The sequence below is a fragment of the Orcinus orca genome, chromosome 16 (assembly GCF_937001465.1).
Source record: "Orcinus orca chromosome 16, mOrcOrc1.1, whole genome shotgun sequence".
In the NCBI taxonomy this organism is placed as follows: Eukaryota; Metazoa; Chordata; class Mammalia; order Artiodactyla; family Delphinidae; genus Orcinus; species Orcinus orca.
This window is the reverse complement of record NC_064574.1, coordinates 33,340,872-33,354,096: the sequence shown is the minus strand read 5'-3', so window position 1 is coordinate 33,354,096 and position 13,225 is coordinate 33,340,872.

Genomic DNA, 13,225 nt, shown 5'->3' with positions numbered 1-13,225 from the left:
ACATGTGGTTTTCGTGCTTCCTCCTCTCCCCGCCGCCCCACTATCACCCGAGAATCTCTCTGGATGGCAGGGGTAGGAGGGAGCCACCTCCTGTTCTGTTTCACCCCTTTTTCCCCTTCATGCCCCCTTCCTTCAAGAGCCATTGAACCCTGGAAATCCTGGAAAATCTGAAGGTCAGCACGTGGCCCTTCCTTGTGTTCAAGTTTTCCTGTCCCCTTTCTCAACAGTAGGTACCTTCCTGAAGCCGAGTGGAGTTACTGAGCTCCATCAAAGAGAACAAAACCAGCCTGCACATTCTCCCTCCTCACAAATGCCTGTGCTGCCCTGGAGCTCCCACTGGCCTTGGGGTGATGGGTTCTCAGACTTCTTCAGAGCTGAACACTTTTACTGAGTAAAAGGTCAGATCCCAATGAATTAAGCCACCCTTGAGCCCAGAGCTCCACGGGAGCCACTTCACATAACACCAGATCGGACGATTTAGAAACAGCCTCCGGGAGCCTACCCACATTTGCCCAAACATCCGTGTTGCATGAAGACCCAGTTCCCTCAGAAGAGCCCCTATGAACGCACATAAGCAGAATGGGAATGTGAGGTTTCTCTTCAGGCTCACTAATGCTCCTCACTAACGACTGTTGAAGAGACTTTCAACTAAATGAATTTACTTCCTTCTGACTTGACATGTGACCTTGAAGACCCATAATTCCCCAGCAGGCCTCGGTTTCTCCAGTCGTTACAGAGGAAAAATCCCACAGCCCCTCCTTCTCAGGGGACCCCCACTGATGGTGCTTTCCTGTCCGGGAACCCAGCAGGATGTTGTTTCTCTTCTTGGGCCAGTGAGTTGGGAGGCGGGGACCCTGGCTGCTCTCTGAGATCCCTGGGATGCAGGAACTGCCCAGGGAAGACACGAAGCCCTTTGTGAGGTGACCCAGGGCCTCAGGGGAGGGGAGGGTCCAAAGCCCAAGCCTGTGTCCTCTGACTCAAAGGATGTGTCATCAGGGTCCTTGATGACCACAAGCAGGGCCCATGACAGGGAAGCAGGGAAGGCAAATGAGGTTCCAGAAGGGAAAAAAATCATGTATATATATCTCCTTGAGAAAAGAGGGGGCGGGGAATGCAACAGAGCCTGGGGGGCCCGGGCTCAACAGTAGGGGTTGGTGATGGGATGGCTGGTTTGAGCCCACCACCTGGCTGGGAAAGGAAGCCCCCACTTGTGCCCACCGTGGCTATTGGGAGAGAACAAGTATGCTCTTGCAGGCAACACAATGGAAAGTGGGGGAGCCAGCTCTGGAATAGTCAGGTATCCCAGGAACCAGTCAGGCTTTGGGATGGAGGTCTGATGAGGGGCTTACAAAGGGGCCCTAGATATCCATGCTACCACTTAACTCCCTGCAATGTTCCCAAAGCACCAATATTGGCAGCCAGGTCAGCCCACAAGACCCAGCATTAAAAACATAGCAGAACCAGTGTTCTTTTCTACGACTTACAAAGCCCACGCACCCAGCTTCAAAATGGAAAGCATCCTCTTCACTATTGAGGGTCAGATACCGAGCATTAAACCCACATAGACTGCAACTTGAGACCTTGCTACTCAAAGTGTGTTGCTTGAATCCACAGCATTGGTCAGAAATGCCGAATCTCACAGGGCCAGGACTAGCAAGTTACCCAGGGCACAACATTTAAGGAGATCCTACTATCAGGGCCTCCTTACCTCACCCTAGTCCCAGCTCCAAGGCCCACCCCAAACTTCTGAATCAGACTCTGCATTTTAGCAAGACTCTCAGGTGCTATGTGTACAAAATTAAGTTTGAGAAGCTCTGGCCTAAGACACGTGGCATGGATTTGGTGGAGAGGACACAAAACACTGGAGGAATTATGAGCATAAATGCCATAAACTCTGCATGCCAGTGTGTGGGTTGACTAGTGTCCCCCAAAACTTCATGTTCACCCAGAACCAGTGAATGTGACCTTAATTGGAAATAGTCTTTGCAGATGTAATCAAGTTAGGATGAGGTGTACTAAATTAGGGTGGACCCTAAATCCAGTGTCCTTATAAGAGAAGAGACACACAGAGACAAAGAGAAAGAAGGCCATGTGATGACAGAGGCAGACATTAGTGCGGCGTAGCTGCAAGCCAAGGAATGCTGGCAAGCACCAGAGCAAGGAAGTGTTCTTCCCAAGAACCTTCAGAGAGATCACAGTCCAGCTGACATCTTAATTTTAGATTTTTAGATTCCAGAACTGTGAGAGAACAAATTTCTGTTTGAAGCCACCAGGCCTATGATAAGCTTTTATGGCAGTTCAAGGAAAATAACATAGCCAGAATTTTCACATCTTTAAAAATGGGGTTGCTGCTTTCCCCACCATATCACTGGGCTACTGGAAAGAATATAGGACGGAATGACAGCAAAGATGTTTTAAAAACTATAAAATGTAATACAAAGGTAAAGTATCGTTATTTTTAATGAGGACATACTTTCAGTTATAAAAGTATTTACGTACTTATTTTCAAAGAAGTTCACATGATAATTTGGATACTTGCTCCCCTCCCAGTGTGGGTAGTGCATACCTCCTGCCCCATTGTACGGGCTTGGCCATATCACTTCCTTTGGCCAATGGGATGTTAGTGGTTGATGTGAGTAGAGGCCTCCATGTGCTTGTACAATCTGACTGGCCTCTTGCACTCCTGTCACCGGCTGTGAGAACAGGCTCCCTAAGTAATCACCTGGGCCACAGATGCTGCATGAGACACATGCAGCAGGTCAGAACCTAATCCACAAGTTGGACCCAAGCCTGGCTAGGTCAGCTGACCCTCAGACTATTAGTATGGGAATCAATTCTTGCTATTGAAACTGAGTTTTGGGGTCATTTGTTAAGCAGCATTATTGTGGAATAGCTAACACAGAATAAAGTATCACGAAGAGTAGAAAAAAAATCGATCCTCTATCTATCTATCCACCCTAACGCTATCCAAAGACATACTCTGTTGGCACTTTTGAGTGTCTTTCCAGTCTTTATACTATCCTGTACCCTGGTTTGTTTTTGCTTTTGTTTTTGTTTTTTTATATTTCAATATGGTATCTATTAAGGTATTACAGACTCGTGGAAATTGGTTAATTAATTGATAAGAAATTCATTGGGGAAAAAAAAAGTAGCTATTTGAGTGCTGTCTGAATGCCCATTGTGGGGCTATGATCCTGCCCTAAGCTTACAACTTCTGATGTGGAAACATAATGCTTCATCTTTTAAGACATTATCTTTCTTTTTTTTTTCTTTTTTTTCCCACCTTCACCAATTTCTCCCACCTTCCATTCCCCACCTCTGGCAACCACCAATTTGTTCTCTGTTTCTGTGAGTTCAGGTTTTTTAGATCCACATATAAGTGAGATTATACAGTATTTGTCTTTTTCTGTCTGACTTACTTCACTTAGCATAAAACCCTCCAGGTCCATCCATGTTGTTACAAATGGCAGCATTTCCTTTTTTTCTATGATTAAATAATATTCCATTGTGTGGATGTACCACATTTTTTTTACCCATTCATCTGTCAATGGACACTTGAGTTTTTTCCACATCTTGGCTATTGTGAATAATGCTGCAGTGAACATGGGGGTACAGATGCCTCTTCAAGAGAGTGATTTCATTTCCTTCAGATAAATACCCAGAAGTGGAATTGCTTGATCATATATGGTAACTCTATTTTTAACTTTTTGAGGAACCTCTATACTGTTTTCCACAGTGGCTGCACCAATTTACATTCCCATTTTAAGATATTTTCTCGCTTGCTTTTCTGATTCCATTCAGAAAATTCTCTTACAGATTCTGAACTTGATCTGGTTTTCACCATAATCAAAAGCTAAGAGCAACAGCCTGGTCAAAAATGAAACTGGAAAAACAACAGTAAAGGAAGATCAAGCCTCGGTCTGAGAGTGTTTTTCTCCTCAGCTGTAAGGCAAGGGTTTGGCACTGTGTGGTTTCTTGTAGCCCCTTACGTCCCAGCATTCAGTGATTACAGTCCATTCCTCCCCCTCCCCCCCCCCAATCAGGCCAAGTTGCATCCCCTACTCTGCTGTAACACTCCGGGCCTTTCTACCACGCATTTGTTTTTCTCTCAAAGCTCTGGCATCACTCTCCCAACAGGACCCTGTTATCTGTGTCAGGCCACATAGATGACTCAAATATCAGGACAGGTTGACAGCCTGCCATGGCAGTCAAATATGCCCCAGGGGCAAAAGGGATACTGAGGGGTTAAATGGTTGTGCCATTTTAAAGCCGCTGAAGTCAGCTCCTGCCTCCCCAAAGAACAGTCTCAACAATAATATAGCTAACAGACCACAGCTAAAAGAATTAGGAAGCTAACACGTATTAAGGGCTATCACTTGTGCTTCCCACCAGGTCTTTCAATTCATCCTCTAGGTGAGATAGGTATTATCAGCTCCATTGTACAGATCTGGAAAGTGCAGTGGAGTCCTGGTAAATATTTAATAACTCCATGCGCAGGAGGGAGCCCTGATTTGCCAGTTTCCCTGGTATAAAGACTCCTACTACAGCCAACATGACCCCAAGAGGACATCAGTGAACACAGAGTTGGGAAGAGTTTCAAACACCTGGCTCTCTGACAGGGCTGACCTGACTCCAGCACACACTGGAACTGTATACAGAGAGGTCAAGCAACTAGTCAAGATCACCCAGCTAAAATGTAGGAAGTGAGGATGTGAACCCAGACCTCTGACTTTAGCACAGCTCTTGATATTCCCACGTGAACGGCAAGGCCTTGTGAGCCAAGAGCCATAGACTGTCTTTATACGTGATAATATACCACTGAGGTGACTTTTCCCAGAACATATTAGATCAGGACTACAAAACTCCATAGACATTTTCCCCCCAATTACATTACATCAGATTTCAAATATCAAAATGGTGAAAATTTCCTCTAAAAAAATCTTTAGACCCCAACAGCTGGTCTACCTGTCCAATACGACATTTGACTGCAAATCTGGGTCAGAGGTGGGGTTTAGGAGGGGGAAAGAGTTCTGCCTTCTTCCCAGCACAGCAAACACCAAACCATCACAGGAGGCAACCCTTCCCACCACACAACCCCCCCCACCCCCTCCACCCCCGGCCCCGACAAAGGGTTGGCCTAGCTCCTGCCATTGCATATAAATGATTGATGACAATTCAACCAGGGAGAGGTGACTCTTCTTCATGGACTGAGCTCTGTTTTCAGAGGCTGAGTGAAATGTGTTTATTCTTCCTTTTCTGCCCTTTGTAAATGGTTCTTTGAAACGGGTAAACATCAGGAGAACAAATGGGCAAACACTTTGCAAGCTGTTGAATAATCCATTGCTTATAACCTAGCAGAGTCCACTCTAGGCTAAAGCACTGTAAATGCAAATGCATTCAGGGGTAGGCAGTGTGCATGGGCACAGTAAGTCAGTTATGAGACCACAGGGATTCGTGAGGCATGCCAAGCCTAGTATTCGCATATCTTTAAAATATGTGATTATATATCCAATATATCTGAGAACGTAATGCAGCCTATGGGCCAAGAGTTTTCAAGCCATGCTAGGGTTCAGCCAATTATAATTCAACCAATTTAGTTAAATACACACACACACAATTTTTACACATTTCAGTTAGAATTGTTTAGCTACAAGTGACAGAAAACCCAAAATAATAGTGGCTCAAAAACAAGAAAGTTTTTTTCTCTTCCACCTAAAGCTAAGGCAAGCCTAGGCCAAAAAGACATTATATACCATGTCAGGGACCCACATCCTTTTAGCTTTTTACTCTGCCATCTCATGGTGTGACTTTGATGTCATCTCTAATGTGGCTGCTTTATCTCCAGGCATTATGTCACATGGCTTCATTTAGCTACAAGGCAGATTGAAATATTTGGTCTTTATTCAAAGTAACATGAACTCAATTAAAAACCAGCACTCTTTTTCTGATAAAGGTGAGAATAGTTGTTGGGAGATGAGGAGCTCCCTCTGCCATAAGCTCCTGTTACATGCTACACACTATGCCAGCTGCAAAGGAGAATCTACTGAACAGAGTTTATAATCTAGCAAGAGACAGGCCTCTGAACAAATAACTTTGTAATACTGTATAACATGTACTATTCTTTTTTTTTTTTAGGTACGCGGGCTTCTCACTGCTGTGGCGTCTCCCGTTGCGGAGCACAGACTCTGGACGCACAGGCTCAGCGGCCATGGGCTCCGCGACACGTGGGATCCTCCCAGACCGGGGCACGAACCCACGTCCCCTGCATTGGCAGGCGGACTCTCAACCACTGCGCCACCAGGGAAGCCCCTTATTCTTGATATATAAAACAGACATATGAGAAAAAAAAAGGAGAGAATAGTTTTGTTAGATCAGGAGCAAAGTAGGAAGGATTTCCCAGAGGAGGGGACGTTTAGACTTGGCTTCGAAGGAAGAGTAAGAGTTTGCCAAGTGAGGAGATGGATGGGAATTAGGCCAAGCTTGCCAGAGCAGCCACTAGTAGAGAGAGCCACTGAATGTTCTTATATTTGAGGGGCCATAATCAGATTTGCATTTTAGAAACATAAGTCTGGCAGCTGATGGAGGATGGTTGTAGGAGGGCTACATTGGAAGTTGGAGGGTCAGTTCAGAGGCTTCTGTGATGGACAAGTCAAAAGACACTGAGGACTGGAGCTAAGACAGTGGAGAGAGAGATAGGAAATGTGAGAGCTATCTCAGAACTAAAATCAGCAGACTTTGCAACTGTGACCAACACTATTATTTACCCACCAACACAGTTTTACCTACCAACACAATTTTCCCTTCTTCCTTGCTAACAGAATTGGAATTTGGCTGAGGGAATGTGGCTAGCCCCAGGCATGGATCTTTATTGGTCTGGACCAATCTGACAATCTTGTTCCACACTTCCCAGTTCCCTTTGTAGGTAGGGGTGTCCACGTGACCGGTTCTGACCAATGAAGCCTAAGCGAAAGTACACTGTGGAGATTTCTGGGAAAGCTTTTTCTATACTGATAAAAGGGATATGCAGCTGGCTTCACCTTTCCCATTTTTCCTGCCTTGAATGTGGATGTGTTGCCTGGAGGTACAGCAGCCCTCTTACAACCCAAAGGCAACAAACCTGAGGATGAAAAGATCCCCTTAGATTGTGGAGCCTAAAAACAGGAGTCCATGTCATCATGGGACAACTGAAGGGACACCAACAGCTGCCTAATTCTGGACTTTCTGTTATGTGAGAAAAATAAACAAATGTGTTTAAGCCACTATTATGTAGGTTTTCTATAACTTTCGGCTGAATGTATTCCCAGCTGATTGTAGTTAACAGTAAACAAGTGAATTTGTAGAGTAATGGAGTAGAGGGTTGAGCTTTACCTACAGTTTCTAACTTGGCTAGTTGGGTGGATGGAAACCCAGTTGATAAATATAAAGGATACCGGAGGGAAAGGAGGCATAGATAATAATCAGTGGACATAGACAATGAGTTTGTTTTGGGTGAGTCTGATATCTCTATCATTCCTGACATGATGTAATTCTATGAAGTATGTGTGGACTTTGGCAAAGGTGTATCCTCAGAACTCCCCTTTGGAAATTCTCAGCAAACCCTCATTCACCTTATTTGGGATATCCTGGCTGTAGATGAATATTCATTACTTTCATGGGGGATACAGTTTTTGGAAATATTTAAAACTAAATAAGGTGAGTTATGAGACTGTGATAATTTTTTTTATAAATTTATTTTATTTATTTTTGGCTGTGTTGGGTCTTCGTTGCTGCACGCGGGCTTTCTCTAGTTGCATTGAGCAGGGGCTGCTTTTCTGGTGTGTGGGTTTCTCACTGCGGTGGCTTCTCTTGTTGCAGAGCACGGGCTCTAGGCCCGCGGGCTTCAGTAGTTGTGGCTCGCAAGCTTTGTTTCTCTGCGGTATGTGGGATCTTCCTGGACCAGGGCTCAAACCCGTGTCTCCTGCATTGGCAGGCAGATTCTTAACCACTGTGCCACCAGGGAAGCCCCTAGAACAAGATTGTGATAAAATATTTTGGTGAATGCTCTAATAAATAAAAGTAATCCTGTTGATTGTTTTGTGTGCAAATCATAAACTCCTTCTAAAAGCAATTCCAGAACAAGAATTACAAATATATTTTCAACACTAAAAGCATCATTTGCAAAAGGATACCACCTACCAAGTAACTCTGCTCACGACCAACTCTTGCCAAAGAGTTTTTTAAATTACTCTCAGGAGTTGATGATCCAAATATCCTCTCAAGTAAAACAGGCAGTTATTTTCCATGTCCTCAGTACTCCTAAAAAAAAAGAAATTATCTCAGAGTTCTAATCCTGGGTTCTTTCTCAGACTTACTTTATGAAGTTACTCTAGTTCCTCCAAGCGATAAAGCTGAAATAACAGCACATACCTCCCATCTAAAGGAGTGTGGTGAGCAAGAATTTGTCGTCAACTTCCTAGAATTTGGAGCATCTCTCATATGTTCCATAAATACTTGGCATAATTAACATTCACCAATAAACTGATTTTGTTGTTAATATACTCTTGAGGATTAATAATCATGTACTGGGCTTCCCTGGTGGCACAGTGGTTGAGAGTCCGCCTGCCGATGCACAGGACACGGGTTCGTGTCCTGGTCCGGGAAGATCCCACATGCCGCGGAGTGGCTGGGCCCGTGAGCCATGGCCGCTGAGCCTGCGTGTCCAGAGTCTGTGCTCCGCAACGGGAGAGGCCACAATAGTGAGAGGCCCGCGTACCACAAAAAAAAGAAAAAAAAAGAAAAAAGAATCATGTACTTATGATCTATATTCTTTTCAACAATAACAGAAAGCCATCACTGTTAAACTCTGTCTTTCAAACAAATACCTAATGTTCCTACTCTCTAAAATTACTATGACGTACACCTTCTTTTCTTCTTAACCCTCCTCAACACCTACCCTCCGCTGATGATTTGTAATGTAATGACCTGTACATTATTGGGCATAGTGAAATCATCAGAAGGGAACAGCCTCATCTTTTCACTCTGCATCCGTCCTCACAATGTCCTTCCCTCCTGCCCCAGGGAGAATAGTGCTCAGTCTCCAGCCTTTGAGTATTGTCCCCTCGTGACCTCTGAAGGACTTGTTGATTCCTGAAGTTTCCTCTTCTCTCTTCCACATCATTCACCTCTTTCCATCTCATGGTGCATTCCCATCCAGCCTGCAAACATGTTCTGTATCTGTAGGAGTTTAAAACATAGCTGCAAATTCTCTGACTGTCCTCCCATCAAGAGGTGGGGGCTATGTCCCCTCCCTTAAATCTGGGTGGGCTTCTGGCTGGATTGACCAATAGAATACAGCAGAAGTGATATTCTGTGATGCCTAACCATCAGTCATAAAAGGCCATGTAGCTTCTGTCTTGTCACAGGACACTTGGAGCCCTGAAACCACCATGCTAGAGACGCCACAGGAAGGCACTCCAGTCGACAGTCCCAGTGGAGCCCAGCCTTCCAGCCATGCTCACCAAGGTGCCAGACCTATGAGTGAAGCCATCCTGAACCCTCAAAACCAGCCCGTTCAACAGCTGAATACTACCAGTGACTCCAGTTGATGCAACGTGGAGCAAAAGAATCACCCAGCCAAGCTATCACCAAATTCCTGGCCCACAAAAATCATGGAAAAGAATATAATGACTATTGCTTTAAGCCACTAAGTTTTAGGGTACTTGTTAGGCAGCCATAGATAACTACAACAATATTTCCAACCTTAAAAAGTTTCGAACTCCACCTTATCCCATTTTTCTGCTCCTTCTCACAGCAAAATTTCTTCAAAGAGTTAAGAAGGCTAATACTTCCCCGTTTCTCACGTCCTTAACTCCTCCTTCTCTGGCTTCTGTCCCTTCCTCCTACCCCAAACTCTGCTCTCATCCAGGTCATAAGTGTCCTCCCCTTATTCGGTCTCTCAAAGCCTGGTTGGCTGTGCCCTCCTCACCGAAACTCTCATGATACAGAACTTTCCTGAGTTTTCTTCCCCCTCCCTTGCTGCTCCTTCTCAGCCAGCTAGGCTGACTCCTCCTCCTCGGCTCTACCCGCAGATGCTGGCTCAGCCCCCTCCTTTTCTCTCTCCACACTTTCCCTGGGAAGTCTCAACCAAGCTATTGGCTTTAAGTACCATCTATGTGGTGACACCTCCCAAGTGTAGCTCTCCAGCTCCGACCTCCCCCCCAGAATTCCACAGTCTAGTTATTTCCTCAACATCTCCTCTGAAGTCCAGCAAACATCTCAAATTTAATATGGCCTGAACAGAGCCTGTGATTTTCCTACCCTGAATCTGTTGCTATCTGAGACTTCTCTTTCCCAGTAAATGGCATCTCAATCCATCCAGTCCACAGGCCCAAAAGCCTAGGGATCATCCTTCATACCTTCTTTTCTCTCCTCCCTCATGTATTAGTTTCCTATGGCTGCTATAACAAATTGCCACAACCTCAGTGACTTAAAACAACACATAATATTATTCAGCCATAAAAAGAAATGAGGGGCTTCCCTGGTGGCGCTGTGGTTGAGAGTCCGCCTGCCGAGGCAGGGGACACGGGTTCGAGCCCCGGTCCGGGAAGATCCCACATGCTGCGGAGCAGCTGGGCCCATGAGCCATGACCGCTGAGCCTGCGGGTCCGGAGCCTGTGCTCCGCAACGGGAGAGGCCACAACAGTGAGAGGCCCGCGTACCGCAAAAAAAAAAAGAAAAAGAAATGAAAACTTGATATATGTTACAACTCAGTGGACCTTGAAAACATTATGCTTAGTGAAATAAGCCAGACATAGAAGGGTAAATATTATATGACTCCACTTATATGAAGTATCTAGAATAGACAAATATAGAGACAGAAAGTAGAATAGAGGTTACCAGGAGTTGGGGATAGGGGGGAAGGAGGGGTTATTAATGGGTTCAGCGTTTTTATTGCAGATGATAAAGTCTTTAAGGCAAAAATAATGGTAATAGTTACACAACATTGTGAATGTGTTTAATGTCACTGGCTTGAACACTTAATGAATGGTTAAAATGTTAAATATTATGTTATGTATATTTTACCACAATAAAAACAACAACAGTAGCATAGACATGTATTCTCTTAAGAGTTCTTGAGGTGAGAATTCTGAAATCAGATTCACTGGGCCAGAATCAAAGTGTCAGCTGGACCACGCTCCCTCCAGAGGGTTTAAGGGAGATTCCACATCCTTGCCTTTTCCAGCCTCTAAAGCTGCATTCCTCACTCCAGCAGTCGAGCATCTTCCTTCAGTCTCCACTTTGCCTTCTTCTTCTCTGCAGTAAAATCTGCCTCTGCCTCCCTCTTCTAAAGATACTTGTGATTACATCCAGATAATCCACGATAATGTCCCCATCTCAAGATCATCAACTTAATCACACATGCAAAGTTCCTTTTGCTATATAAAGTAGCATCTACAGGTCCCAGGGATTAAGACATGGATATCTGCGGGGGCCATTATTTAGCCTACCATACCTCACTTTTAATCCATTGACAAATTCTGTGGATTCTACTTTCAAAACATATTTCAAATGTGTATACTTGTCTCATCTTTTATTGTCATCACTCTCAAGCCAATACCATCACCTCCCCCTTGGACACATTCAACAGCTTCCTAATATAACTCCCTAGCTTTGCTCTTGCCTACAACAGACATAGAAAAAGAGTGACCTTTTAACACACCAAGCAGGCCATGCACAACTTACTTGCAAGATAGCGTCCCTAAAAAAAAAAAAAAAAAAAGATAGCATACCTGCCTCTGCCTCTGCTCCCCCACATTCCTCTAGACACAAAGATCTGCTTTCTGTGACTCAAACACAGCAGGCCCTTCCCTGCAGGCTCTTCGCTGCTGTTCCCTGGGACATTATTCCCATGCTCTTGGCATGACAGCTCCATCCCCCACTTGTGTCTCAGTTCAAATGAAGCAACCCCTCTTGATGACCATCTTCTCTCCTCCCCAATTCCATTACATCATATCAGCCTACTTATTTCCTTTATAATTCTTACTGCAATCTGTAAGTCAGATTGTGAATTATTCATGTGTCTGCATGTTGTCTGTATTCCCCGACAGAATGAAAGCTTCTGAAAGAAGAAACTAAATCTGCTCCAGCATTTAGAACACTGGTTAGTGCAGAGCAGAAGCTCAGTGTGTTGAATGAATTAATGAATGAATTAATGAATTAGTGAGTGAATGAATAAATGAGTAAATGAACTTGACACCATAATCAAGACCTGTATCAATGCGAATAGACAAGGATATGCTGCAGTAACAAGCAACCTAAAACTACAAGGTTTATTTCTCACACTATATATGCCTGTGTTCAGCCTCAGGGGAGTTCTGGTCTTCCTAGGGACCAGGCTGATGGAGCAGCCACTATCCCAAACAGTGCCAATTGCAAGAGGGGAAGAGAGATCCCTGAAGGGTCTCATACAGCAATTAAATGCATTGCCTGGAAGTGGCACACACCACTTCCTGTTACAACTCATTGGCTGGAACAAAACATGGAAACATGGTCCCACTCAACCACAAAGGGCCAGGAGTACAGTCTCACCAAGTGGCCAGAGGGAAAGAACCTGAAATATGCAGCAAATAGCACAAATGATGACCACAGGGTCTTTTACAAAATGGCCCAAGAAACCTTCCCATTCTCTCTCCCTCCACTCCTCCTCCATGGCTCCTGCAATCTTTGAATAAAGCTGTTATAAACATTCTTTTGGTGGATATATGCACTCATTTCTCTTGAGAAGAAACCCAAGAGTGCAATTGCTGGGTCACTAGGTAGATGTATGCTTGGCATTCATGGATGGATACTACCAGTTTTCCAAAGCAGTTGTACCCCCTGACACTCTCATCTGCAGAGTATAAGAGTTCTAGCTGCTCCACATCTTCCCCAAAACATGGCACTGTCAGTCTTTTTCATTTTGGCCATTCTGGTGGGTGCATATTAGTATCCTACTGTGGTTTAAATTTGCATTTCCATGGTGAGTATTGACATTGAGCACATGCTTGTATGTCTATTGGATGGCATGCATTCCTTCATCCCACAAAATGTTATCGAACGTCCACATTGCATGTGCATGTGGCTATAGCAATGGGAATAAATAACATTCAAGCTCCATGAAATTCCAAATCATTGCCTTTTTTGTGCAACTCAAACTGTTGATTTTGGAAGAATTTTATTCAACATATTAAAAATCTAAATAAATATA